General features: G+C 45.2%; 2 long non-coding RNA genes across 9 annotated transcripts in view; one reads left to right on the top strand and one right to left on the bottom strand.

Moving 5' to 3' along the window:
* Positions 1-26,194, top strand: part of LOC131746076 (uncharacterized) — a 38,198-nt gene extending 12,004 nt beyond the window's left edge. For 2 of the 8 annotated variants that reach the window (XR_010838123.1, XR_010838122.1), the window contains exons 2-4: positions 15,207-15,311; positions 23,998-24,074; positions 24,809-26,194. This is a non-coding gene — a long non-coding RNA (uncharacterized lncRNA). Of the gene's footprint in view, positions 1-13,734; positions 13,948-15,206; positions 15,312-20,916; positions 23,255-23,997; positions 24,075-24,314 lie in introns of those variants that run through there. The other 6 variants (XR_010838118.1, XR_010838116.1, XR_010838121.1 and 3 more) reach the window with 4 other exon arrangements.
* LOC136793179 (uncharacterized) lies at positions 9,629-21,356 on the bottom strand. The gene is made up of 3 exons (XR_010838124.1): positions 21,053-21,356; positions 18,444-18,588; positions 9,629-10,157 (listed from the first exon to the last, which is right to left on the bottom strand). It is a non-coding gene; the product is annotated as an uncharacterized lncRNA (long non-coding RNA).
* Positions 26,195-26,829: the final 635 nt, after the last annotated feature.

Below are 26,829 nucleotides of genomic sequence, written 5' to 3'. Positions count from 1 at the left end.
TGCAATAATTGCTATCATCATGTGTTTTTACTTCACACCTTTATTGTGGTTTAATACATTGCTTCGCTTTAATATGTTGAACAAGCTGAAATTTCTGGTGTAGAGACGCTTATGGCATCATCCGTTTAATATTCTTTCGCTTTCATGTTGCTCTTATTTTGTGGGGGATTCTTATATTCCTATTTATAAGTTATACTGATGTAGTTTTCTTTATGATGTATTTGTATGATTTGATTAGATTTGGCTTGGTGTTAGTGGTTTGGAGGGTGTTAGGGCTGAGCCTTGCGGGAGCTGGGGCTGGGTTATGGTTTATGGTTATGACATATGTATGGTTAATGAATACATTTTATGGTTTATGGTTTTGGTCACGGTTGTAGTTTTCTTTATTGGTTAAGTTTTATGGTTTTGGTCTCATTAGAGTATGGGTTAGGATTAGGATACAGGTAGGATACGGGTATGAGTATGGGTTAGGTTTAGGGTATGGGCTAGGGTTAAGGTTAGGTCAGGGTTTAGGGTCAGGGTCCAAGTTTAGGATTAGGATCAGTGTCAGGATGAGGGTCAAGGTTGAGCTAGGCCATTGTTTTTCTGCTCCTCCAGCCCTGAGCTCTGATACAAGATGAATGTAATGTCTGCTCTGGTCACTCAACTGACTCAAATTGAACTCAACCTCAGTCAAGGGTACTTAGGGTCTCAGAGGTCTTGCATGGTTTCTCTCTACCCTCCCACCTGGGAAGGGATGCTGGCCTCGCTCTGTCTGAGCAGCCACAGTCCAGCGCAGCCCTGACATGCAAGGTACTCTGTAGACATGTGTGGATTTATACAGGACTGGGTGCATCAAGCTGCCGGCCCATCGGTGCTACCTTGTTGAGGGCTGGTGGGGCCCTCCTGGGACTGGATGGATCCTCTGTTCCATCTGCATGGGTGTAAAAACAGTCAAGTCTCAGAACAGCTCTTGGCCTCTGAGCATCCAGGCAGGCATCCATGGTCCTCCAGCTCAGGTCAGCCTTTGCCCCTCAAGCCCCTGTGGCCAACTACTGAGCCGATTGTGCTGCTGGGTAATTGAACAGTTACCTGGGTATCCTAGACAGTTCCTTGGGATGTTTCAGTTCCCAGTATCCATGTGGTTGAAACAAATGCCTCCTCCCTCATTGCCTCTTAGCCTGCCAAGAGAGGTAATAACCCTCCAAACATTGAGTGTGGCCCTGGTCATGACAACCATATGCAGACTGTGGCCCTGCAATCCTTCAACCTGCTGGTTGTAACAAAGATTGACATTCATATCCATTGAGAATCAAAGGTATTGAAGCACCACCTAGAGGGGTGGGATAGGGAGGGTTGGAAGGAGATGCAAGAAGGAGGAGATATGGGGATATATATATATATATATATATATATATGTATAGCTGATTCACTTTGTTATAAAGCAGAAACTAACACACCATTGTAAAGCAATTATACTCCAATAAAGGTGTTAAAAAAAAGTATTGAAGCATCTGGAACTCCTAACAGAGTTTCACATTGAGGCCTTAATGTTGGGGAGATATGTGCATCCCTGTCCCATACCCTGTGGTCTCTGGAAAGCCACCAACTGTGTTATCGTGGTACAGAATAATCCTTGAGACTCCCACTGTTTCATTGAGTAATAATTTCTCTACTTTTTGTAGAGAGAAGAGACTGGAAAATGAGCAAATTTGTTCTTCATGGGTGGGTGATTAACGTGAACATGAGGCATGAGGCCTGGGCTCCCACCTCCCAGGGACACAGGAATGAGGTCTCTGTGCCTTCCGAGGACACCCAGGCTATTCTTGACCAGTCTCTGAGATGTGTGGGCCTCATGCCCAAGGCAGGAGCCCTGAGTTTCCCATCAACAACAAAGTTGCTTTTTCAGCAAGTGGAAGAGCTTCTTGCCATCCTGGGAGGACAGCAAGAGCACTGGAAGGGTGGCCACAGCCCCTGACCCTAAGTGAACCGTTTCCTTCCTTGGGCTTCAGATTCTGTGCTGTGCAGTGGGCTGTCACAGTGATGTGGAATCTGCTGCTTCCCCCAACCCAGCATCTATTCTTAGCATCTCATCTTTTGGGAATTACATCCCACCTGCTTCCAGTCCACACTTTTGCAGAGGGTTGATCCCATTTTCCACTAACCTCAAAAATGGGCATATGATCCATGTCTAGCCAGTCCCATGTTCCATCTTCTTGTGGGTTCAGGGATGAGAATGTGACCCAAGCTGAGCAAAGGTCTTTAAAGCTGTGACTTTTCATGGAACCTAAAGAAGGAGAGACCCTTCCCAGTAGAATGGACATGAGTGGGTGTCAGCCTGGAGTTGCTGGAGGCCCCTGATGCAGAGATAGAGACTGTACCTGTGGATGGGGCCACCACAAAGTCACTTAGTAGGACAAAGGGACCAGGTCACACTATGAGAGTGTGAGCCCGTCCCACCAGGCCCAAAACCACTGCTATAACTGCCTCTTGCAAGTAGAAATAAATATTTCTATCATTAAGAAATTAATTTATTTTTACATCAGTAAGTGTGTCCAGTCCCTTGGAATCAAAAAAGTCCTAGCTTACACTTCAGAATCAGTAATTCCGGAGACTCCCTCTCGCAGGATGTTCTTTTTTTTTTTTAAACATCTTTATTGCAGTATAACTGTTTTACAATAGTGTGTTAGTTTTTCCTTTACAACAAAGTGAATCAGTTATACATATACATATGTTCCCATATCTCTTCCCTCTTGCATCACCCTCTCTCCCTATCCCACCCCTCTAGGTGGTCACAAAGCACAGAGGTGATCTCCCTGTGCTATGTGGCAGCTTCCCACTAGCTATCTAATTTACATTTGGTAGTGTGTATATGTCCCTGCCACTCTCTCTCTTACCGTCACAGCTTACCCTTCCCCCCACCATATCCTCAAGTCCATGCTCTAGTAGCTCTGTGTTTTATTCCCGTCCTACCACTAATCTCTTCATGACATTTTTTTTCTTAGATTCCATATATATGTGTTAGCATACGGTATTTGTTTTTCTCCTTCTGACTTACTTCACTCTGTATGACAGACTCCAGGTCTATCCACCTCATTACAAATAACTCAGTTTCATTTCTTTTTATGGCTGAGTAATATTCCATTGTATATATGTGCCATATCTTCTTTATCCATTCATCTGTTGATGGAGACTTAGGTTGCTTCCATGTCCTGGCTATCATAAGTAGAGCTGCAATGAACATTTTGGTACATGACTCTTTTTGAATTATGGTTTTCTCAGGGTATATGCCCAGTAGTGGGATTGCTGGGTCATATGGTAGTTCTATTTTTAGTTTTTTAAGGAACCTCCATACTGTTCTCCATAGTAGCTGTATCAATTTACATTCCCACCAGCAGTGCAAGAGGGTTCCCTTTTCTCCACACCCTCTCCAGCATTTATTGTTTCTAGAGTTTTTGATGATGGCCAATCTGACTGGTGTGAGATGATATCTCATTGTAGTTTTGATTTGCATTTCTCTAATGATTAATGATGTTGAGCATTCTTTCATGTTTGTTGGCAATCTGTATATCTTCTTTGGAGAAATGTCTATTTACTTCTTCTGCCCATTTTTGGATTGGGTTGTTTGTGTTTTTGTTATTGAGCTGCATGAGTTGCTTATAAATTTTGGAGATTAATCCTTTGTCAGTTGCTTCATTTGCAACTATTTTCTCCCATTCTGAGGGTTGTCTTTTGGTCTTGTTTATGGTATCCTTTGCTGTGCAAAAGCTTTTAAGTTTCATTAGGTCCCATTTGTTTATTTTTGTTTTTATTTCCATTTCTCTAGGAGATGGGTCAAAAAGGATCTTGCTGTGATTTATGTCATAGAGTGTTCTGCCTATGTTTTCCTCTAAGAGTTTGATAGTGTCTGGCCTTACATTTAGGTCTTTAACCCATTTTGAGTTTATTTTTGTGTGTGGTGTTAGGGAGTGTTCTAATTTCATAATTTTACATGTAGCTGTCCAGTTTTCCCAGCACCACTTATTGAAGAGGCTGTCTTTTCTCCACTGTATATCCTCCCCTCCTTTATCAAAGATAAGGTGACCATATGTGTGTGGGTTTATCTCTGGGCTTTCTATCCTGTTCCATTGATCTATATTTCTGTTTTTGTTTTTGTGGGGTTTTTTTTGTTTTTTGTTTGTTTGTTTTTTTTGTTTGTTTTTTTGCGATACGCGGGACTCTCACTGTTGTGGCCTCTCCCATTGCGGAGCACAGGCTCCGGACGCGCAGGCTCAGCGGCCATGGCTCATGGGCCCAGCTGCTCCGCGGCATGTGGGATCTTCCCAGACCGGGGCACGAACCCGTGTCTCCTGCATCGGCAGGCGGATTCTCAACCACTGCGCCACCAGGGAAGCCCTATATTTCTGTTTTTGTGCCAGTACCATACTGTCTTGATTACTGTAGCCTTGTAGTAGAGTCTGAAGTCAGGAAGCCTGATTCCTCCAGCTCCATTTTTCGTTCTCAAGATTGCTTTGGCTATTCGGGGTCTTTTGTGTTTCCATACAAATTGTGAAATTTTTTGTTCTAGTTCTGTAAAAAATGCCAGTGGTAATTTGATAGGGATCGCATTGAATCTGTAGATTGCTTTGGGTAGTAGAGTCATTTTCACAATCTTGATTCTTCCAATCCAAGAACATGGTATATTTCTCCACCTATTTGTATCATCTTTAATTTCTTTCATCAGTGTCTTATAGTTTTCTGCATATAAGTCTTTTGTCTCCTTAGGTAGGTTTATTCCTAGATGTTTTATTCTTTTTGTTGCAATGGTAAATGGGAGTGTTTTCTTAATTTCACTCTCAGATTTTTCATCATTAGTATATAAGAATGCCAGAGATTTCTGTGCATTAATTTTGTATCCTGCTACTTTACCAAATCCATTGATTAGCTCTCGTAGCTTTCTGGTAGCATCCTTAGGATTCTCTATGTATAGTATCATGTCATCTGCAAACAGTGACAGCTTTACTTCTTCTTTTCCTATTTGGATTCCTTTTATTTCTTTTTTTTCTCTGATTGCTGTGGCTAGAACTTCCAAAACTATGTTGAATAAGAGTGGTGAGAGTGGGCAACCTTGTCTTGTTCCTGATCTTAGTGGAAATGGTTTCAGTTTTTCACCATTGAGAATGATGCTGGCTGTGGGTTTGTCATATAAGGCCTTTAGTATGTTGAGGAAAGTTCCCTCTATGCCTACTTTCTGCAGGGTTTTCATCATAAATGGGTGTTGAATTTTGTCAAAAGCTTTCTCTGCATCTATTGATATGATCGTATGGTTTTTCTCCTTCAGTTTGTTGATATGGTGTATCACATTGATTGATTTGCGTATATTGAAGAATCCTTGCATTCCTGGAATAAACCCCACTTGATCATGGTGTATGATCCTTTTAATGTGCTGTTGGATTCTGTTTGCTAATATTTTGTTGAGAATTTTTGCATCTGTGTTCATCAGTGATATTGGCCTGTAGTTTTCTTTCTTTGTGACGTCTTTGCCTGGTTTTGGTATCAGGGTGATGGTGGCCTCATAGAATGAATTTGGGAGTGTTCCTCCCTCTGCTATCTTTTGGAAGAGTTTGAGAAGGATAGGTGTTAGCTCTTCTCTAAATGTTTGATAGAATTCGCCTGCGAAGCCATCTGGTCCTGGGCTTTTGTTTGTTGGAAGATTTTAAATCACAGTTTCAATTTCAGTGCTTGTGATTGGTCTGTTCATATTTTCTATTTCTTCCTGGTTCAGTCTCGGCAGGTTGTGCATTTCTAAGAATTTGTCCATTTCTTCCAGGTTGTCCATTTTATTGGCATACAGTTGCTTATAGTAATCTCTAATAATCTTTTGTATTTCTGCAGTGTCAGTTGTTACATTTCCTTTTTCATTTCTAATTCTATTGATTTGAGTCTTCTCCCTTTTATTCTTGATGAGTCTGGCTAATGGTTTATCAATTTTATTTATCTTCTCAAAGAACCAGCTTTTAGTTTCATTGATCTTTGCTATTGTTTCCTTCATTTCTTTTTCATTTATTTCTGATCTGATCTTTATGATTTCTTTCCTTCTGCTAAATTTGGGGGGTTTTTGTTCTTCTTTCTCTAATTGCTTTAAGTGCAAATTAGGTTGTTTATTCGAGATGTTTCCTGTTTCTTAAGTTATGATTGTATTGCTATAAACTTCCCTCTTAGAACTGCTTTTGCTGTATCCCATAGGTTTTGGGTCATCGTGTCTCCATTGTCATTTGTTTCTAAGTATTTTTTGATTTCCTCTTTGATTTCTTCAGTGATCACTTTGTTATTAAGTAGTGTATTGTTTAGCCTCCACGTGTCTGTATTTTTTACAGAACTTTTCCTGTAATTGATATCTAGTCTCATAGCGTTGTGGTTGGAAAAGATACTTGATATGATTTCAATTTTCTTAAATTTGCCAAGGCTAGATTTGTGACCCAATATATGATCGATCATGGAGAATGTTCCATGAACACTTGAGAAAAGTGTGTATTCTGTTGTTTTTGGATGGAATGTCCTATAAATATCAATTAAGTCCATCTTGTGTAATGTATCATTTAAAGCTTGCGTTTCCTTATTTATTTTCATTTTGGATGATCTGTCCATTGGTGAAAGTGGGGTGTTAAAGTCCCCTACTATGATTGTGTTACTGTTGATTTCCCCTTTTATGGCTCTTAGTATTTGCCTTATGTATTGAGGTGCTCCTATGTTGGGTACATAAATATTTACAATTGTTATATCTTCTTCATGGATCGATCCCTTGATCATTATGTAGTGTCCTTCTTTGTCTCTTGTAATAGTTTTTATTTTAAAGTCTATTTTGTCTGATATGAGAATTGCTACTCCAGCTTTCTTCTGATTTCCATTTGCATGGAATATCTTTTTCCATCCCCTTACTTTCAGTCTGTATGTGTCCCTAGGTCTGAAGTGGGTCTCTTGTAGACAGCATATATATGGGTCTTGTTTTTGTATCCATTCAGCCAGTCTGTGTCATTTGGTGGGAGCATTTAATCCATTTACATTTATGGTAATTATCGATATGTATGTTCCTATTACCATTTACTTAATTGTTTCGGGTTGTTCTTGTAGGTCTTTTCCTTCTCTTGTGTTTCTTGCCTAGAGAAGTTCCTTTAGCATTTGTTGTAGAGCTGGTTTGGTGGTGCTGAACTCTCTCAGCTTTTGCTTGTCTGTAAAGGTTTTAATTTCTCCATCAAATCTGAATGAGATCCTTGCTGGGTAGGGTAATCTTGATTGTAGGTTTTTTTCCTTCATCACTTTAAATATGTCCTGCCACTCCCTTCTGGCTTGTAGAGTTTCTGCTGAAAGATCAGATGTTAACCTTATGGGGATTCCCTTGTGTGTTATTTGTTGTTTTTCCCTTGCTGCTTTTAATATGTTTTCTTTGTATTTAATTTTTGACAGTTTGATTATTATGTGTCTTGGTGTGTTTATCCTTGGGTTTATCCTGTATTGGACTCTCTGCGCTTCCTGGACTTGATTGACTATTTCCTTTCCTATATTAGGGAAGTTTTCAACTATAATCTCTTCAAATATTTTCTCAGTCCCTTTCTTTTTCTCTTCTTCTTCTGGGACCCCTGTAATTCGAATATTGGTGCGTTTAATGTTGTCCCAGAGGTCTCTGAGACTGTCCTGTTCTTCTCATTCTTTTTTCTTTATTCTGCTCTGCAGTAGTTATTTCCACTATTTTATCTTCCACGTCACTTATCCGTCCTTCTGCCTCAGTTATTCTGCTATTGATCCCATCTAGAGTATTTTTCATTTCATTTATTGTGTTGCTCATCATTGCTTGCTTCCTCTATTTCTTCTAGGTCCTTGTTAACTGTTTCTTGCAATTTGTCTATTCTATTTCCAAGATTTTGAATCATCTTTACTATCATTATTCTGAATTCTTTTTCAGGTAGACTGCCTATTTCCTCTTCATTTGTTACGTCTGGTGTGTTTTTATCTTGCTCCTTCATCTGCTGTGTGTTTTTCTGTCTTCTCATTTTGCTTATCTTACTGTGTTTGGGGTCTCCTTTTTGCAGGCTGCAGGTTCGTAGTTCCCGTTGGTTTTGGTGGCTGTCCCCAGTGGCTAAGGTTGGTTCAGTGGGTTGAGTAGGTTTCCTGGTTGGGGGGACTAGTGCCTCTGTTCTGGTGGATGAGGCTGGATCTTGTCTTTCTGGGGGGCAGGTCCACGTCTGGTGGTGTGTTTGGGGATGTTGGTAGCCTTATTATGATTTTAGGCAGCCTCTCTACTAATGGATGGGGCTGTAGACCTGTCTTGCTCTTTGTTGGAGATAGGGTGTCCAGCACTGTTCGTTGCTGGTCCTTGAGTGAAGCTGGGTCTTGGTGTTGAGATGGAGATCTCTGGGAGATTTTCGCCATTTGATATTGTGTGGAGCTGGGAGGCCTCTTGTGGACCAGTGTCCTGAGGTTGGTTCTCCCACCTCAGAGACACAGCCCTGGTGCCTGGCTGGAGTGCCAAGAGCCTTTAATCCACACAGTTCAAAATAAAAGGGAGGAAAAATAGAAAGGAAAGGAAAGGAAGGAAGGAAGGAAGGAAGGAGGGAGGGAGAGAAGGGAGGAAGGAAGGAAGGAGGGAGGGAGAGAAGGGAGGAAGGAAGGAAGGAGGAGGGAAGAAAGGAAGGAAGAAGGAAAGGGAGAAGACAATAAAGTAGGATAAATATAGTTATTAAAATAAAAAATAATTATTAAGAAGAAAAATTTCTATTAAAAAAAACAAAGAAAAATGGGTCGGTCTAACCCTAGGACAAATGGGTGAAAGCAAAGCTATATAGACAAAATCTCACACAGAAGCACACACATACACACTCACAAAAAGAAAAAAGGGGAAAATAATAGTATATCTTGCTCCCAAAGTCCACCTCCTCAACTTGGGATGATTTGTTATCTATTCAGGTTTTCCACAGATGCAGGGCACTTCAAGTTGATTGTGAAGCTTTAATCCGCGCTTCTGAGGCTGCTGGAAGAGACCTCCCCCTCTCCTCTTTGTTCTAACAGCTCCTGGCGTTCAGCTTTGGACTTGGCCCTGCCTCTGCGTGTAGGTCGTACAAGGGCATCTGCCCTTCGCTCAGACAGGACGGGGTTAAAGGAGCAGCTGATTCGGGGACTCTGGCACAGGCCAGGGGGAGGGAGGGGCACGGATGCGGGGCAAGCCCGCGGCAGCAGAGGCCGGTGTGATGCTGCACCAGCCCGAGGCACGCCGCGTGTTTTCCCAGGGAAGCTGTCCCTGGATCCTGGGACCCCGGCAGTGGCGGGCTGCATGGGCTCCCGGAAGGGGTGGTGTGGAGAGTGACCTGTGCTCGCACACAGGCCTCTTGGTGGCGGCAGCAGCAACCCTAGTGTCCCACACCCGTCTCTACTGTGCATGCCGACAGCCGTGGCTTGCGCCCGTTTCTGGAGCTCCTTTAAGCGGCGCGCTTAATCCCCTCTCCTCACGCCCCAGGAAGCAAAGAGGGAAGAAAAGGTCCAGACTTCAACCGGACTCCCTCCCGGCTAGCTGTGGCGCACTAGCCCCTTTCGGGCTGTGTTCACGCCTCCAACCCCAGTCCTCTCTCTGGGATCCGACTGAAGCCCGAGCCTCAGCTCCCGGCCCCTGCCCGCCCCGGCGGGTGCGCAGACAAGCTTCTCGGGCTGGTGAGTGCTGGTCGGCACCGATCCTCTGCGGGAATCTCTCCGCTTTGCCCTCCACACCCCTGTGGCTGTGCTCTCCTCCACGGCTCCAAAGCTTCCACCCAGCCACCCACAGTCTCCGCCTGCAAAGGGGCTTCTAGTGTGTGGGAACCTTTCCTCCTTCACGGCTCCCTCCCAGTGGTGCAGGTCCCGTCCCTATTCTTTGTCTCTGTTTTTTCTTTTTTCTTTTGCCCTAACCAGGTACCTGGGGAGTTTCTTGCCTTTTGGGAGGTCTGAGGTCTTCTGCCAGCGTTTGGTGGGTGTTCTATAGGAGAAGTTCTACGTGTAGATGTATTTCTGATGTCTCTGTGAGGAGGAAGGAGACTCCGCGTCTTACTCTTCCGCCATCTCGAAGCTCCTCTCAGGATGTTCTCATTCAGGGTGTCATGGTGGGTGGAGGTGAAGACACTGGGTGGGGTCAGATCGTAGGGGAGCTGATGGACATCTCTGTTCCTGTTCCTTCCCTGTTCAGGAGAGGGAAACCCCAGCATAATGAGAGGAGAACCAGCAGGGGAAAGAGGTCCCTGGGTGGCTAATTGGTATGTTTGTATTTTCCTAATTTTAGAATCATTTTGTTAATGTGTTTTTATTATAAAATCACCCATTTCCTCTACATTTCCAGTTTGATACAATAGGTTTTTTCTTATTTGACTTTTAATTTTCCCTCCCTTTTAGCTTCTTACAGACCTGTCACAATTAATGAACACATACTAATACCTTTTTATTAACTGAAGTCCATATTTTATTCTGGTTCCCTTTGTTCTACCTTTTTCTGTTCCAGATCCCATCGAGGGCACCACATGACATATAGTCATCATGTCTGTTCAGGCTCTTGCTGGGTTTTGACAGTTTCTCAGACTATCCTTGTTTCTGTGACCTCGACAGGGTTGAGGAGGACTAGTCAGGTATTTTGTAGACTGTTCCGCATTGGGATTTACTTGTTGTTTTTCTCATGATTAGACTGGGTTTATGGGTTTTGAGGAAGTTAGGTCAGAGAGGTCAAGTGCATTCTTATCATTTTATGTCAAGGGAGCAGGCTCTCAAGGCACCTTACCACCGTTCATGTTAACTTTGGTCACATAGCTGAGGTCGTGTTTGTCAGTTTTCCCTGTGAAGTTATTTTTCCCGTGTCCATACTGTATGTCTTATTTAGGAAGAAGCCACACTTCAGAAGAGGGTTGGGTTACCTCCTTGGTGGATGGCTGTGTGTCTACATCAGTTATTTGGAATTCTTCTGCATAGGACATTTCTATTCAACCCAATTCATAAAAATGTTTGTAATCATTTATTTTACTAGTGTGGGCACCTGAATAGTTATTTTATACTTGTGGTTATAATTCAGCAGTACCGTATTTCGGTGCTTCATTCATTCTTGCTTTGGATATTGAGAGCTTTTTTCATTGTCTGGTGGAATTATGTCAAATGAAAACATCTTGTGGGGTTTTTTTTCTTGGTACTTCTTTACTTTCTGATAATTCAAGATTATCCTGGCTCATATATTTACTCTCTCAGTCTTCGTAGCAGCCATTTCTTCAAAGAGCCCTGATTCCTTTTATTAGAGGATGGTATTAAAAACCTTACCTTTGGGGACTTTCCCTGGTGGTCCAGTGGGTAAGACTCTGCACTCCCAATGCAGGGGGCCCGGGTTCGATCCCGGGTCAGGGAACTAGATCCCACATGCATGCCACAACTAAGAAGTCCTGAACCCCACATGCTGCAACTAAGACCCGGCACAGCCAAGATAAATAAGTAACTATTTAACAACAACAAAAAAGATCTCCCATTTAAAAAAAACAACTTACATTTGGAAGCTAAATGTACCCAGCTGACAATGCACTAAAATATGTATTCCAACTTATGCATATACACCTAATTATAAACATTTTTTTAAAAAATTTATTTTTGCCTGCATTGGGTCTTCATTGCTGCACGTGGGGTTTCTCTAGTTGCAGCGAGCAGGGGCTACTCTTCATTGCAGTGCACAGGCTTCTCACTGCGGTGGATTCTCTTGTTGCAGAGCATGAGCTCTAGAGCACGCAGGCTTCGGTAGTTGCAACACGTGGGCTCAGTAGTTGTGGCTCACAGGCTCTAGAGCACAGGCTCAGTAGTTGTGGCGCATGGGCTTAGCTGCTCCACAACGTGTGGGATCTTCCTGGACCAGGGCTTGAACCCATGTCCCCTGCATTGGCAGGCAGATTCTTAACCACTGCGCCACCAGGGAAGCCCTATAAACATTTCTATGTGGAACTGTTTGTATCCATGTTAAGCTAAAGATGAGTTTACATAAATGCCACCCAACCTGATCCATTATTACATGGATATTGTAACCTTCTCCCTTTGCTTATCTGTAACTTCCTACTCCAATGGTGAGAAACCTGGCTTCCACCATCTGTCATTTTTTTAATTCATCGCTTGCTCCATTCCAGGTTACAAATACAGTGGTTTCAGCATTCTTAGCTCCTACCCCCAGGGAAAGAACTTTATAAAAGAGAGTCCAGGGACTTCCCTAGTAGTTAAGAATCTGCCTGCCAATGCAGGAGACACATGTTCAATCCCTGGTTAGGGAAGATCCCACATGCTGCGGAGCAATTAAGCCCGTGTGCCACAATTACTGAGCCTGCTCTCTAGAGCCTGCAAGCCACAACTACTGAGCCGTGTGCTGCAACTACGGAAGCCCACACACCTAGAGGCCATGCTCTGCAACAAAAGAAGCCACTGCAATGAGAAGCCTATGCACCGCAACAAAGAGTAGCCCCAGCTCGCCGCAACTAGAGAAAGTCTGCTGACAGCAACGAAGACCCAACACAGCCAAAAATAAATAAAAATTTTTTAAAAAGAAACAAAAACATAAAATAGAGTCCACTGTTTAGGTAGAGTCCACTGTTACCTTTAGTCTACAGATTCCATTTATTTCCAAAGTTACCGAGGTCAGCACTTTTTGTACCACCACCAACAGTGAGGTTATTTTTTAATACATTTCTAAATCAGTTTTTGTTAAATTCTGTAATGCATCCTGTGGCACTCCCATATCCTAAATAACTAAAATTAAATATATTATGATTTGTTGGGCTGTACAAATTTATGGGTTTAGACAAATGCATAGTGGCAGGTATTCATCACTGAAGTATCATATGGAATATTTCAATCTTATGGAATATTTCAATCTCCCACCCATAACCCATTTACCATCTCTGTTTTACTTGTTGCAGAAAGTCATAAATGGGGCCATACAGTGTGTAGCACTTCAGACTGGATTTTTTTTACTTAGCAATATATGTGTAAGACTCATGTTTTTTGCATGGGTTGATGGTTCATTCCTTCATATTTCTGAATGCTATTCCACTGTATGTATACTGGAGGGAAAATAATTTTCCCTCTACCTTTCTTTGTTCTTCATTGAGATCCCCCATGTAGTAATGAAAATGAAAGGCAGATGAACTGGAGAAAAACATTCAGAAGTTTAATAACGTGTGTACCTCCTATATGCAAGAGAGATATTCAGGAAAACTGAGTAACGCCCTGAAATGGCCCAAGCCATCACCTTAAATACCATCTTATCTAAAGACAAAAAAGGAGGGAAGGGTATGGTTGTTGTGCAAATTTAAGTCGTACCTTCTCCATTGATGAGAGTTTCTTGAGATTTATTCATCCTTCCATTCTTGGTATGGATAGAGAGAGACCTTTCAAATGGAGACTTCCCTTATAAATGTCAATTTCCTTCACAGAAGGGCAATCTTGACTTGATTTTCAGAGATTCTTATGTCTTCTTCTTTTAAAAAAAGAAATCAGCTCAAAGTAATCCTTATGCCAACAGGCATATTTTGGGGTGGCATATTCTGCTCCCCTTGAAATGAATGTACCCCAATTTGTTTATGTATTCTTCTACTGAAGGACATCCTGGTTTCTTTAAGTTTATAGCCATTATGAATAGAGTTGCTGTGCTTAATTACATCCTTGTTTGCATTTGGACATAGTTTTTTTTTTTTTTTTTTTTTTTTTCTGTACGCGGGCCTCTCACTGTTATGGCCTCTCCCGTTGCAGAGCACAGGCTCCAGACGCGCAGGCTCAGCAGCCATGGCTCACGGGCCTAGCCGCTCCGCGGCATGTGGGATCTTCCCGGACCGGGGCATGAACCCGTGTCCCCTGCATTGGCAGGTGGACTCTCAACCACTGCGCCACCAGGGAAGGGAATCCCTGGACATAGTTCTTAAAAGCAGTTGTCTAAATACTGGACGCACGATGTTGGATCCTCAGGTGAGCCTTATTTAGCTTTGGAAAAAACTTCCAAAATGTCTTTTGAAGTAGCTGTATATGCATTTCACCAGCAGTGAAGGACAGCTCTTGTTTTTCCTCACCCTCCATCAATCAGTAGTAGTTTTTCTTTTTTTCTTTTTTTTTTTTTTTTTTTTTAGTTTATTAGTTCTAATAGGTGTGCAGTGCTATCTCATTGTTGTTTTAATTTGCAATTCCCTAATGGTATATGATGTTATTTACTATCTATATATCTTCTTTGGCCAGGTGTCTGTTCCAGTCTTTACCCATTTTTAATGGAGTTTGTTCTAGAGTTCTTGGTGTAATTTGAGTACATATCTTGTATCAGTTATGTATTTTGAAACTTTTTCTTTGTAGCTTGTCTTTTGGTTTTCTGAATAAGATATTTCATAGAGTTTAAAGTTTAAAATTTTTTAAATCCATGTTCAAAATTTTATTTCTTAGGCTTTTGAGACTTTGTGTTAAAATTCATCACCAAACCCAAGGTTATGTAGATTTCCTTCTGTTTTCACCTATAATTTTTATTTTTTTAAAAATTTATTTTATTTATTTATTTTTGGCTACACTGGGTCTTTGTTGTTGCGTCCGGGCTTTCTCTTGTTGCGGCGGGCAGGGGCTACTCTTCGTTGTGGTGCATGGGCTTCTCATTGCGGTGGCTTCTCTTGTTGTGGAGCACAGGCTCTAGGCACGCAGGCTTCAGTAGTTGTGGCTCGCAGGCTCTAGAGTACGGGCTCAGTAGTTGTGGTGCATGGGCTTAGTTGCTCCACGTCATGTGGGATCTTCCCACACCAGGGCTCGAACCCATGTCCCCTGCATTGGTAGGCTGATTCTTAACCACTGCGCCACCAGGGAAGCCCTCACCTATAATTTTTATAGTTTTACATTTTAAATTTGTCTATGGACAATTTTGAGTGAATTTTGGTGTAAGTTGTAAGGTTTGTGTCTACAGTCTTGACTGCATATGGTTTCCAATTTATTATTCTATAACTATTTTTGGAGAAGTCATGGGATATTTGGCTCCATCTCAGTTTGAATTTCCAAATTTAGTGGTTCTGCAGGCTTGCCAGTTGTGAGCATGGGCTCCAGGGAACTGAGAGGTTGAGGTCTGCACTTCCCAGCTGGCCAGCAGGTGGCACCAAGCCCACCTCTGATCCTTGAGGTGCATGTGTGTTCCACTGGTGGACTTGGCTCATGAAGGAACTTGGCTACTTGTTCCACTGATAGAAGCCTGGTCTCTTCAGGATCCGCCATGGTTTCAGCTTTGGGACAACACTTGGCTGAGTCCATGCAGACAGAAACCCAGTGTCTTCAGGAACCACCAGGAGGCAGCACCTTGGGAGTAAAAGGTGAGGAAAAATGGGAGGAGAAGCTTCCTGTGTGTGCCTTACTGCTAAGGGCGTGGGTGTGTGTGTATGTCCATTTTCAGAGGACCCAGCAGAGGAAGGACTTGATGTGGGAAATTGTGGATTTTAGTTAGTTTTGTATGTGGTGTTGATGGTGTCCAGTTTTCTTGGCAACATTTATTGAGGGGACTGTCTTTTCCCCATTTTGTGTTCTTAACTCCTTTGTCGTGAATTTACAGACGACATACAAATGGGTTTCTTTCTGTGCTCTCTATTCTGTTCCTCTGGCCCATGTGTTTGTTTTTGTGCCAATACCATATTGTTTTGGTTACTGTACCTTCATAATGTAGTGTGAAGTCACAGAGGGAGATGATTCCAGCAGTGCTCATCTTTCTCAGGATGGCTTAGGCTATTCAGAGTTCTTTGTTGTTCCATACAAGTGGTAGCACTGTTTGTTCTGTTTCCATGAAAAATACCATTTGAATATTGGAGAGATTGCATTGAACATGTACACAGCTTCTGTTGCTGAATTAAGTTGTATGGACTCCTCCTTGGAGGTCCATATGACTTGATTCTGTAACAAATTTTAGTGAGCCAGCCAGAGGGTGACCTTGGATCTGCCATTCTATCCAGTAATTCAGCCAGGACTTGCTTGCTGACCTAGGACTGACAAAGCTGGCTAAATAACTGGGTAGTTTGCCCCAATCCTTGACCTCTGTGCCAGTGAGGGCTACTGAATCCAGTCTGAGATCAAAAAGCAGCTAAGGGTTAGGTAGAGTGCTCCCTAGGTAAAGATCGGTTCCCCACCCTTGCATATCTATAGCAAGGATGCTTGCTACACATTGGGGTAGTATCCAGGGGACGGCTGGCACAGGGGGCCCTGACCCTACTTCAGCCAATAAAGCCAAGGTTGGTTGTAGGGGTTGGCTGGTTGAAGGAAAGGATCCCGGCCTGGCTAGAGCCACACCTCTGTCTAGAGGACTGGACTGGGCAACTGGTTGTCTAAATATAGCTGATCCTCTAGTAGTGGGTGAGATTGGACAATAGGCTGTCTAGTTAGACTGGTTCCCAGCAAGGGGACTGGACTGGACGAGAAGCCCTGTGGGGGCCACCACATGGTAAGAACATCGCTTTGTTTTCTGTGTGTATCGTAAGTCCTAGTCTCTGTTCTTTATACAGTTGAAGCTTCTGTCTGTGTTCTGTGTGGTCTTATGTGTCCTAATGCTCTTGGAAATCCTTGCTGCAACTATGGGCACGGATCAAGCACATAAAAGCCACTAGGGCACTCACCACTGGAACACTCCCGTGAAAGGGTAAGTCAGTCACAGACCAGGGTAGATGAGCACGAGGCACCCCGCTAACTGGAAACAAATGTCCGTGTAAGTAGCACACTGTAAACGCTCAAGCCACCCAGTCCCTGTTGTATTCCCTATATCCTTTAGGGTATAGTCAAAACTCCAAGAGCACATCTTTTGTGTTGGTCTGTCTTACCCCAATTTGCCATCCCAGGGCAGGGTACCTGTCTCTGTCAGGTAGATCTCTCCCCACTACTGTCCATCACAGATCTCTTGGGATCCCTTCTCAGACGTGAACCCTTTAAAAATCTTATTTTTGTCAGGTTTCAGGAAAATCGCTTTGCCTGGCCGGGGAAAGAAGAGGACCCCCAAATCGTCCAGAGTCCTTAGGTCCTTGTAGCTGGTTGTATAGAGAACTGGACACATGCCAAATGGGCATTTGGCCTCCCTGCTCGATCACCTGTAACCAAGCAGGGACAAGCCCTCTTTGAACAGCCTCCTTGAATGCTGGAGAGGCTCTCTGGGTAATTTATTTGGCTAGAGAACCCTTTTTTCCCACTCCACCTTCACCCTATCTCCAGGGACTGCTTGCTGAAAGCACCCACCTACATCAGGTATCTTACAGCCCCACAGTGGGTCTGGTAATGTCTAATTGCTGACTTAAGAGGGGATCTAGGACTTCCCTGGTGGTGCAGTGGTTAAGAATCTGCCTGCCAGTGCAGGGGACACGGGTTCAAGCCCTGGTCTGGGAAGATCCCACATGCCGCGGAGCAACTAAGCCCGTGCGCCACAACTACTGAGCTTGCACTCTAGAGCCTGCAAGCCACAACTACTGAGCCCACGTGCCTAGAGCCCGTGCTCCACAACAAGAGAAGCCACTGCAATGAGAAGCCCGTGCACCATAATGAAGAGTAGCCCCCGCTCACCACAACTAGAGAAAGCCCACGCGCAGCAACAAAGACCCAATGCAGCCAAAAAAAAAAAGAGAGAGAGAGAGAGGGGCTCTTATAACTAAGGCCCTCTTAGACAGCATCTCCCCTCCCATCCCCCACAAAGACTGGTTCACGTTTCAGTTAGACCACCTAGATCACTTGGTGTGGGCTAGATCTTGTGGGATCTGCATCGCCACCAACCCTAGGAGGAGGCCACTGGGAGGCTGGAAACAGACTAGAAATAAGGACTCCCCAGTAGGGGTAACCAAGCCTCTATCCCAGCGAAATCGCCACCAGGGTGCATCCTCCATAACTAAAAATTACCACCCACTAACAGCTTCTTTTCTTTTGCAACATCACATGGCCCCAGTATAAACTGGTGGATGGAGAAAGTTGGCCAACTAATGGCTTTCTAAATTATAATCCCATTTTTCAATTGGACCTGTATTGCCAGCATTTGAAAAATATGGGATGAGATCCCCTATGTCCAATTTTTCATGGTGCTTTGCGAAAACAAGGGCCTCCGTGAGAAATGCAAGGTTATCTCTAATCTCTCTCTCTCCTGGTACTGGAATCTCAGCCTGAAGATCCTTTCGACTTCCTCTCTCTGCCAAGGGTAGCTTCTCCCCCTTCTGACAGTTCACCCGAGACTCCTGAGTCATCGATCCCTACCTGACCTGGTTCCCTGACACCTTCTACTCCCTCTAATTCACAACCACCCTACCTGGTGCCCTTGCCACCTCCCCGACTCTCCCACCTCCATCTCTTGGCGTGCCTCCCTTGGGGACTAGTCCAGTTCACACCCATAGCGGCATTCAGTACCAGCCCTCTGGAAGCAATAGGCTATTCCCCCCTTTCGGAGGACCCTAATGGAGAGGGCAGACTGACCACTGTGCGTGTACCCTTACCTTCCTCAGATCTATGTAACTGGAAGGATCGATCCAAGAGTTTGAAAGAATATACCAAGGGGGGTCCTTAATTTAGTCTGGGGAATATTCCACACTCCTTTCCCCACTTGGGTGGATGTCCAAACCCTCCTGAACATCGTATTCTCTGTGGAAGAAAAGACACTGATTATAACTAATGCAACTGAGGAAGCTGATAAGACCAAGCAAAATAATGCAGGACAAGCTCTATACCAGCCTTGAATCCAGGCCATTCCCTACATGGACCCTGGGTGGGACCATTAAGAGGAAAATGGTCAGCACCACCTCACACATTTCAGGGATTTGATTCCGAAGGGCATTCGGTGGGCTGGGAAGAAACCCATAAATTGGAGTAGGGTTCAGGGAGTCATCCAGGGACTGAAGGAAAACCCCTTGGCTTTCCTGGAATGCCTAAGGGCGTGCCTTTGTGGGTACACGAAGGTGAACCTGGAGTCAGTGGAACGGTAGGCCATTCTTAAGTCCCATTTCACTTCCCAGAGCACCCCAGACATTAGGAGAAAATTACAGAAGTTGGAGATAGGGCGCACTACGCCTTCTTCCTGGGGTGGAGTCAGCATTTCGGGTGTTCAACAACCAGGATCTGGAGGCAGATGCCAAGGCAGATAGACCAGCGGAACCAACTGCCGGTATTCTGGCTTCAGCAATTCAGGGTTAGTCTACCTCCCAGTGATGATGGGGCCTCCCCCAAAGGGACCCTGTGACATCAGTGAGTCACCCCAGGTTTTGAAGACCACACCCACAGTGCAGAGAGGGGCTCAAAGCCAGTCCGTGTGCATACTGCAGGGAGGAGGGCCACGGGGAGGGGGATGCCCCAGACGTCTCAGAAGGAAGCTAAAGGGACCACTGTGTCCTGGCCCATCCTTGCTGGTCACACACATGAAAGAAGAGGAGTACTGAAGGGGCCCCAGGGGCTCCTTGGAGAAGCCCTGGCTGACCCTGACTGTGGGGGTAAAACACACTTTCTAGTTCACTTTCTAGTCGACACAGGGGCCATCTACTCAGTCTTGAACACCCGACAAGGCAGAATGACCAAGGATAAATGTAAGATAATGGGAGTGGAAGGGAAGCCACAGGAACATAATTTTATAGAGCCCCTTGAGTGCGATTTGACAGGGAGAATGTTATCTCACTCATATGTACCAGAATGCCCAATTCCCCTAATAGGAAAAGACTTACTGTACAAATTGGGAGCTATAATTTATCTCTGAGACAAAAACCTTACCACTGAAAAGCCCAGAATACCCAAGGTGGGTGATTAACAGTCATGGGCAGCTGTTCCTCTCATCAGCCACTGCACTGCAGGCCATCCTGGAAGCTTACCAGAGGACACATTATGGGCAGGAGGCCCTATATCAATGGCTCATCGGGGACGTCCCTGGTGGTCCACTGGCTAAGACTCTGTGCTCCCAGTGCAGGGGGCCTGGGTTCGATCCCTGTCAGGGAACTAGATCCCACATGCTGCAACTAAGAGTGCGCATGCTACAACTAAAGATCCTGCACGTTGCAATGAAGAAAGATCCCATGTGCTGCAACTAAGACCCAGCACAGCCAAATAAATATATTTTTTTAATGGCTCATCAAATTTATGACTGCCCCCAATTTCTGTAGTCTCCTTAAACAGGTGGTTGAAGCTTGCCCTATCTGCCTCCAGAATAAGCCCAACACAAACCACCAACCAAGGTCAAGGGAGTGACCCCCACTCAGCAGAGAGGCACATATCCAGGTCAAAACTGGCAACCTGATTTAACAGTAATGCCCTGGACACAAGGAAATTTTAGATACTTGCTGGTTTTGACTGATACCTTCTCCGGCCGGATGGAAGCATTCCCCACCTGAACCAAGATTGCCTGGGAGGTCTCTAAGGCCCTGTTCAAGGAAATAATCCCTCGTTTAGGCTCCCTAAGTCCATCCAGAATGACAGTGGGCCTGCCTTTGTTTCCCAAATTAGTAAGAGCTCTAGGAATTAAATGGGGTTTACACTCCACTTGGAGATGACAATCCTCAAGAAAAGCAGAATAAATCAAACCCTCAAAAGAAACTTAGCCAAACCATGTCAAGACAGTCATCAACCCTGGATCTCCTTTCTCCCCATAGCACTTTTGAGACTACAAATAGCCCCTAAAGGAAAGCTCAGGTTAAGTCCATATGAGCCCAGGTACAGGAGGCCCATTCCTGAAGGACCCGGCTCCAAGACCAGTCTTAGGCATATGGACCGGCGGAAATATGCCTTACAGACAGGGGAAATAATCAAAGCTTTACATGCCTACAGGAATCCGGAACTGCCTTCCCCTTCGGACAGGGTTTTGCATCCTTTCTCCCCTGAAAATTGGTTTATTTGAAAACCTGGAAGGCTGGAAATCCACAAGACCAGTTAGACCCCAAGTGGACAGGACCTTATCTAGTAATCTGGACTTATTCTGCTTTACAATTACAGGGTATAACTCCATGGGCCCACCATACCAGAGTGAAAACAGCACCTACACCTAAGGAAGAAGTTACTGAGCCATCCACTCAAAGCACCTATGAACCTGTCACAGACCTTAAGTTACTTTTCAAAAGGACTAACTTACCAATAGATAAGTAGTGTGGCAGGCTTAGTAGTTGGCCTTGTCATTGCTATTGCCTTACTTGGCTTCTGCTGTTCTGCCAAACTCCCTCCCTCTGGCAGACATCTCCTCTGTCCATGCTGGATATCAGGGATATTAACGTTGGAAGCAGGATGAATAGCCATCAGTCTATTCTCTCTTATCTTCTCTGCTCTCTTACAACTGTCCACATGGAATGGGAACTCAGTGCACTAGTAAATTTCTCACGGAGTATAACCCGTGGACAAAGTCTATCCCAGTGCTGGTCTGTCACCGCCATCCACAAAGTGATGCCTGTGGATTAAAGGTATTACATGTTACCCCTAAGAATGACAGCCTCACTCTCACCTTGGCTAACGAGTCTGCTAAGCCTTCCCCACTTGAAGTTCGTATCCCATCCCTAATGCAGCTTCCCTGCTTGGACCTCGCCCCTTGCATTAACATCTCTAACACATACAAAGCCCTCACTCTAAAGTGCCATCACTCTAACCAGTCTCTGTCTCGCTGCCAACTGCCCCTGTCAGCAGCCCTTACCACAGGGAGGGACTTGCCATAACACTGGGGGCTGCTCTGGACTCTGATCACTGCTTCTTCTACTACCCCACAATTTAAGTGCCCCGGGACTGACTCCTATGGAAATCTCACCCATTGGTGCCCTCTGCACTGACTCAGTGAATACACACAGGGACCAGATGGGAGATGTACTTACTGGGGAGGGAAGATACCGGTTGTCTGGGGTTTAGTAAGTGGCCCTCCTGAGGTCTGGGGAAAAGCCACTAGTCCAGAATCCCCCAGGGACCCCTGCTATGCAGGTGGGCTTCTCTCCCCACACTGCAAGGGCACCCCCTCTTGGGCTAGCCACTTACAGAAGTGGCTCAGTTCCTCAGAGGTGCACCAGGCATGCATGCCCCCTGGGTACCTGTTCCTTTGTGGCCCGAGAGTAAACCAACTGCCGTATCAGAACAACCCCAATGCCTTCCCTTTTCCAGGGTGGGCTCTAGCCTACCCTTGCTTAGATAATGCCCAATTTGTGCACAATGCATTGCTAGGCCAGCTAAGTTCGAGGAACCTAAGTATAACCATTCATAATATCACCCAGCCCCAAGATACAAGGGCAAGAGAACTCACTCTGGCAGGAGTAGGGACTGCTCTGGACTGGCGGCCTCCTGAGGAGGTTTCGCATACCATGAAATCACGCTACAGAATCTCATACGGGCCCTTGAGGACTTGTCTGAAAATACAGGGGACGCCTTACAAGGACTCTGTACTTCTCTGGACTCACTAGCAAATGTTGTTCTCGACAATAGGCAAGCCCTTGACGACCTCCTGGCTGAGCAGGGGGCAGTCTGCACAGTTATGAATGAAACCTGCTGCAAGTATGTCAATAACTCTGGTCAGATTGAGGTCAACATAAAAGAGATATATGAGCAAGCTCAATGGTAACATAGATACACACACAAAGTCCAGATCCAAGCTGCGTCTGGAATATGGTCAAACAGAGCCTCCCCAGCTTAACCTGGTTTCCTCCATTTCCTGGCCCACTACGCTATCATCCTCTGCTCCTCTTCGGGCCTTGCCTCCTGAACTGCCTCGGCAACTTCGTTAGCAAATGGCTTGAAGCCATCAAACTTCAGAGGATACACACACAAGGGTACAAGCAACGGGGACTATAGCCTGGTGACCATCAGACATATTTTAGGCAACACAGGGAACAGTTCTGCTCCTCTAATCCAGGGGAAACCTCTGCCCACGTTCAGCAAGAAGCAGCTTCCGAAGGCAGAGCATTGCCCTTGGGCGCCCCCCAAGACTGGGGAGCAGGAACAGAAAAGGGGGGATTTTGCTGCCAGAGCTGTGCCGGTTCTTTGCTCGAAACCCACCAGCCCCCGCTTGAGCAGGAATTAACGTGTATCTTTAAGTCACAGGGTCTGGAGACAAAAGAAGGAAGCTATAGGAAGAGAGAAACACCCGATAGAAGCAGCTGGAACAAAGGTGGCGACGAATCTGACCTCCAACAGACCCTCAGTCTCATTCTGCTGAGTTTACTACATTGGCTACTAGATGACACACCTACTGGTGGCCCCAACTGGAAGATACGGGCCAAGAAAGGATGAAAAGGGTGTGGCTCCCCTTTCCAGGAAAGCCCTGCCCCTTCCCTAGACGAATGCACGTGCCTCCCCATCATTAGCCTCACTCCTCCTGCCTTTGTCTTTACTCTTTAAAATCGAATCCCTCTCACCGCGTGGGCAAGATGATCTCCATTCCTTGGCCAAAGAATAAAACTTGGCCTGCATCAATCTGAGCTTCAGTTTCGTTTTTTTGGCTGCACAAACCCAAACTAGCATCTATTCTATAGTTTCTATTAATTCTTTTAATTCTTGTCCTTATACCAATAACAAGCATTATTGAAAATAACCTCCTAAGAAGAAGACTCTCTGGGGAGTTCCCCAGTGGCCTAGTGGTTAGGAGTCCCAGCTTTCACTGCCGTGGCCCCGGGTTCAATCCCTGGTCGGGGAGCTGAGATCCTGCAAGCCACATGGTGCAGCCAAAAGAAAAAAAAGACTCTTGCAGTCTATTTATTACCCTGGTTTTGTAAATCAGAGAAGGAGAGGGAATTCCCTGGCAGTCAAGTGGTTAGGACTCAGTGCTTTCACTGCTGGGGCCCAGGTTCAATCCCTGGTTGGGGAACTAAGATCCTGCAAGTCGTGCAGTGTGGGTAAGAAGGAAAGAAAGGAAGGAAGAAAGAAAGTTGTTAAAAATAAAATACAATAAGGAAGGAAGAAATTGAATCCTTGTCAACTGGTGTCAAGCCAATACCACAACCATTATGTCTCAATAAGTGAGATACCAGTAAAAAGAATTAAATAACGTTGTAAAAGTTAAGTCATAGGCAAAAATCCTGTATAACACTATGGCATATCCATTTCATCTAGGCTCTCAGGATGCAACATCACCTATTATGGAAGAACTGTTACATCTTCATGATCACACGTTAATAATCAGTTTTGGGGTAAGTTCTCTAGTCCTCTATATTATTTTACTAATATTGACAACTAAACTGACTCATACACGTATGCTAGATGCACGAGTAGAGCTAACCATTTACCAGCCACCATTCTAATCTTAACTGCCTTATCATCATTTCCTTTACATGATACATGAAATCTATAACTCTGCCCTAACATAAAATCTACAAGTCATGAATGATACTGAAGCTACAAATACACAGATTATGAAGATTTAAATTTAGACTCCTCAGGACTTCCCTGGTGGCGCAGTGGTTAAGAATCCGCCTGCCAATGCAGGGGACGCGGATTTGATCCCTGGTCTGGGAAGATCCCACATGCCACAGAGCAGCTAAGCCTGTGCGCCACAACTACTGAGCCTGCGCACCACAACTACTGAGCCCACGTGCTGCAACTACTGAAGCCCCCGCGCCTAGAGCCCATGCTCTGCAACAAGAGAAGCCACCGCAATGAGAAGCCTGTGCACCACAATGAAGAGTAGCTCCCACTCTCCACAACTAGAGAAAGCCCGCGTGCAGCAACAAAGACGCAACGCAGCCAAAAGAATAAAATTTAAAACAATTAAAAAAAATTTTTTTGACTCCTCTATAATCCCCACATCAGATCTAAAACCAGAATTATGACTAAGAGAACTCAACAACTCAGTAGGATAGAGATAGTCATCGAATATTAGTTTCATCTGAAAATGTTTTACACTCATGAGTTGTTCCTTCTTTAGGCCTAAAAAGCTATCCCAGGACACCTAAATTGAAGAACACTAATTTGACAGGACCAGGCCTATGTTGTGGACAATGATCAGTAGAAGTCATTTTCCTGCATTCAAAGACAGGACATAGGGAGATGGCTGAGTCTCGGGGTAAATCTGGAGCCTAAGGTGGACGCACTCTCTGAGCTCCAAAATAGGAACTGGGCCTCTGGGGTCCCAGACCACCCACTACTCCCTCCTGAGCGGAATCTTGGGAACATCCCATGTCAGTGATGAGGCAGCCCGAGCACCTGTCACGACCTCGACGCTGTGTTCTCTGAGGGCCCCACGCTCTTGGGATCACACCCCACACTCTGCGGGTCGGCCCTGCAGGGTCCTTCTTGCCGCAGGAGCAGAGACCACCTAACAAGCAGCCCCCTCCCCAACCGGCAGGAAGAGGGGAGGGGAGCAGGGGCACCAGAGGAATCTCACTCAGACACCAGCATCCTAGGGGTGTCAGCAGGGACAGGGATGACACAGATACGGCACAGCCCAAGAGATGGGACCAGAAGGCACCACGGGCAGCTGGTCAGGTCCTGGCTCATCGCGCTGTCCCTTGTACACCCTTTCCCGAAATGCAGGTTCTTCAGACGCAAACAGGCAGAGCTTCAGACTGAAAGTCAGCTCTTCCAAACTGACCTGTTCACAGCCAACTGCAGGACTGCACTCAGACAGGTGCCTTGCAGTCGACAACTCATGGACCAAAGTGGACATCAGTGCCAGGGCTGTGGGAGGGGGTGCGCAGTGAGACTTCCATGATTATGGGATTTTGGTTTTACAAGATGAAAAGTTCTAGGGATGGTGTGATGGCCCCACGACAAGGTGAATGTACCTGATACCTTAGAAACATGCCCTTAAAATGGTGACGATGGTAAAGGGAATGTGACGTGTGTTTTTCTATTTTTTCCTGATTCTTGACTTTTAAAAGTTCTTTGTATGTTTTTTAATTAATTAATTAATTTGGTTGCACTGGGTCTTAGTTGTGGCAGGTGGGCTCCTTAGTTGTGGCTCATGGCTCCTTAGTTGCAGCATGCTTGTGGGATCTAGTTCCCTGACCAGGGATCAAATCCGGGCCCCCTGCATTGAGAGCACGGAGTCTCAACCACTGTGCCACCAGGGAAGTCCCTGATATGTGTTTTAGTTCACTTAAAAATAAAATAAATTTTTGGGCTTCCCTGGTGGCGCAGTGGTTGAGAGTCTGCCTGCCGATGCAGGGGACACAGGTTTGTGCCCCGGTCCAGGAAGATCCCACATGCCGCGGAGCGGCTGGGCCCGTGAGCCATGGCCACTGAGCCTGCGTGTCCGGAGCCTGTGCTCCGCAACGGGAGAGGCCACAATAGTGAGAGGCCCGCGTACCGCAAAAAAAAAAAAAAAAAAAAAAAAAAAAAAGATTAAAAAAAATAAAATATTTTTTAAATGATGTCTTGTTAATTGAGATTCCAATTCAACTCCCCTTTATCACAAATGTGTGAGGTCCAAGCACCATCCCCCACCTCGGGGGCCATCATGGTACCCCCTCCCATGGCACGTGACAGACTATTCTTAGGGGGGCTCATCTGTGCTACCTGAGCTCTGTCCAGGGGAACCCAGACAGTGTGACCCCCATGGATTAGATATGCTATATAATATGCTGTGATATTAATATCATACCACTAAGGGTAATTGATCACTCAGCAGAACACAGAGCAGCAACCAGCCCACAGGTGCCTGTCCTCATATGAACATGACAAGATTAAGAGAAGAAAAGGGACCACAGGTTAATCAGGGCAACACCCTCAATTCAAATGTTGGAAATCTCAGAGGGGACAAGACACACTGCAGGCAAACAGCAGATATGGCGTCTCCCCCTACACGTGACCCTGATCCATGTAGATGGGGTGAGACCAACACCTGGGGTCACACATCCACACTCACCAGAGTGACCCCATCATCCAAGACCCCACACCCAGGGTCACACATCCACCTCGGTCAGGACACCGTGACTGTGCTAGGTG

The sequence above is a fragment of the Kogia breviceps genome, chromosome 19 (genome assembly GCF_026419965.1).
Source record: "Kogia breviceps isolate mKogBre1 chromosome 19, mKogBre1 haplotype 1, whole genome shotgun sequence".
NCBI lineage: Eukaryota > Metazoa > Chordata > Mammalia > Artiodactyla > Physeteridae > Kogia > Kogia breviceps.
This window is presented reverse-complemented; position numbering and strand designations above follow the sequence as displayed.